Consider the following 2,724-nt stretch of genomic DNA (forward strand, 5'->3'; position numbering starts at 1 on the left):
TTTTTTCATTTTTCACTTTTTATTCTGAAATACTATGTAGTATGTTAGGCTTTTTTCTTTCTAGGCTTTAAGTTCCTTGAGAGCAATGGTGACCTCCTGGTTCATGTGTCAACATTCAACCACTGATCCAAACAGGCTGGGCCACAAGATATTCTTCTGGAACTGAAGAGCATTATGCTAAGTGAAATAACTTTGCTGGGAACAGAGTCAATTAATAGCTGCTAAATCAATAGGATAACCCCAAAATAATGAATGTACTTTAATATGACTTAGATTCGCTGATTAACATCAGGCAGGGGCAGGGGAAAAAAAAGATATTCTTCTTTTAAGGTTCCACTTGAGTAGCGATCCAGCCTTCCAAACACCAGGCAGCATCCCTTTGGTCGCCCATTTACCTTTTTCAAACCTCAATATGAAGAGAAAGTAAAGTACCTGGCACATTACCTGAAATGTAGTAGATTTAATACTGCAATTCCTTTAATTATTGTCCTTTGAATAGCTTTAACATAAAGAACTTACCTACTTTCTTGAGCTCCTTAGCTGTATTATACAACTTTAAATCGATGAAAATTAAGGCTTTAATATTAATGAAGTATATGATATTTATATACTTGATTTGGAATAAAGTTGGGTGATGTCATGGAATACTTTAAATGTCACAGAATAAATGTAGGTTATATTCAACTTATCTGTATATTCTCTGGAAATTTCCATAGGTAGTCCATTAAAAGTTAGGTCGATTTCATATGACTGCTTATAGCTAATAAAAGAGGGGGGAAAGGAAAGGAGGGAAATTTTTATACCATTCTGACATTGTAAATTTCCAATTCATAGTGTATCAGCTATGTAACAATAGCAGGCTAAAAAAAACCTGGGCCTTTCATTGTATTCCGCATTTAAAATTATTTACTATTTAAAATATTTTTGTTTGTAAATGTCCCTAACACTAAAATGAAGCTCAATGTACTGCCCAAAATGCAATACTTAAGAACTTGTGGATCGATTTTGTAAATCCTTTTATTAGCAAATGGCTTTATTTTTCATATTTCATCTCATCTCTCTTCAATATATTAAATAACTTATCTTGTAACCTTAACTGTAGGGTTAAAAAATCAAATAGGTGAAGTATAAATCATATTTATAAATACCCAGAGATTTGAGGGTCTACTGAACATAAAATGCTATGCTTAGCAATAAAGGGTACTGAGGACATAGTGTATGTGAACCCCATTTTTGAAAAAGAGAATGATCATTAAAAAAAGAAGATGGAAAACAAAAACTAGAAAAGTTTGAAACTAGATGAAACTAGAAAAGACTAATGAAGCTAGCAATTGCTTAGCCATGAATAAAAAGACTTTTATACCACTTGAAAAGTAGAAGAATAAAAGGGAGAAAGAAAAACCAAAAGAAGAAATAGTTCAGGGGTAGATACAGAGGCAGAGCAGCATTGAACAGACTGTCAAACTACAGTGGGAAGCAGGGGGAGGGTTTGGGGGGAGGGGGTGGTGTTAAGAGATCAACCGAAGGACTTATATGCATGCATATAAGAATAACCAATGGACACAAGACACTGGTGGGGTAGGGGAGGCTGGGGGAATATAAAGGGGGGAGAGGAGACATATGTAATACTCTTTGTAATACTTCAAGAAATAAAAATTATTTAAAAAATAAAATAAAATAAAAGAGGCAATATGATTTTCACCCAAGGAAAAAAAAAGAAAGAAAAAATAGTTATGCTGTATTTACTCAATATACAATTTATCTCTTGGCTTCTGTTTAAAGGATAATATACAATCCTTATGGGATTGTCATCTCTACATGTATATGTACAATAAAACCTTCACTCACAAATGTGAAGGTTATTGATATGCACTTCTAACTCTTCATTTTTATAATCCTAGTGTCTAGAAGATAATATGCCCTTATTAAGTTTTGTAGGTTGAACATATTCTAGTTAAAGACAAAATATGTTTTGTAATAGATTGTATTGATTTCAGAGAGGAAGGGAGAGGGAGAGAAGTAGAAACATCGATGATGATAAAGAATCATTGATCGGCTGCCTCCTGCACACCCCACACTAGGGATTGAACCCACAGCCCGGGCATATGCCCTGACTGGGAATCAAACTGTGACCTCCTGGTTCATAGGTCGATGCTCAACCACTGAGTCATGCCAGCTGGGCCAAAATACATCTTAAAACACTTATGAATTAAAGAATTAATAAGTGTTAAATTTACAGATCAAAACTTAACACTAAAAAGAAAAATTAAATTACTGCATGATAGTACATATCAAGGTTTACTGTTTACTTAAACCCAGTATAAGAAATAGCTGTAGAGAGAGTGGCTGAGGAGAAACCAAGATGGCGGCATAGGTTAACGCCAGAGATTGCTGCCTTGAACAACCAATTCAAATTACACCTAAAAGACGGAACAGACATCATCCAGAACCACAGGGAGGCTGGCAGAGTGGAAATTCTACAACTAGGAGGAAAGAGAATATCATACCCAGACTCAGAGGAGGCGCAGTGCTGACGTGAAATTCTCAGATGTGGAGTGCGCGCAGAGTGGGCTGGCGGCGGAGGGCGCGGTTGTTGTTTTCAATGGGGAGGGAGTTTCAGAACTCTGAGCTCCAGATCCGGGCGAGTCTCTAGGGACCCAGACTCAAACAGGAGAAGCGGGACTGTCTGGCATCGGTCGGAATGGGAGGGCAGCTTTCTCTCTT

This window comes from Myotis davidii, unplaced genomic scaffold (genome assembly GCF_000327345.1).
Source record: "Myotis davidii unplaced genomic scaffold, ASM32734v1 scaffold1643, whole genome shotgun sequence".
NCBI classification, from domain to species: Eukaryota; Metazoa; Chordata; class Mammalia; order Chiroptera; family Vespertilionidae; genus Myotis; species Myotis davidii.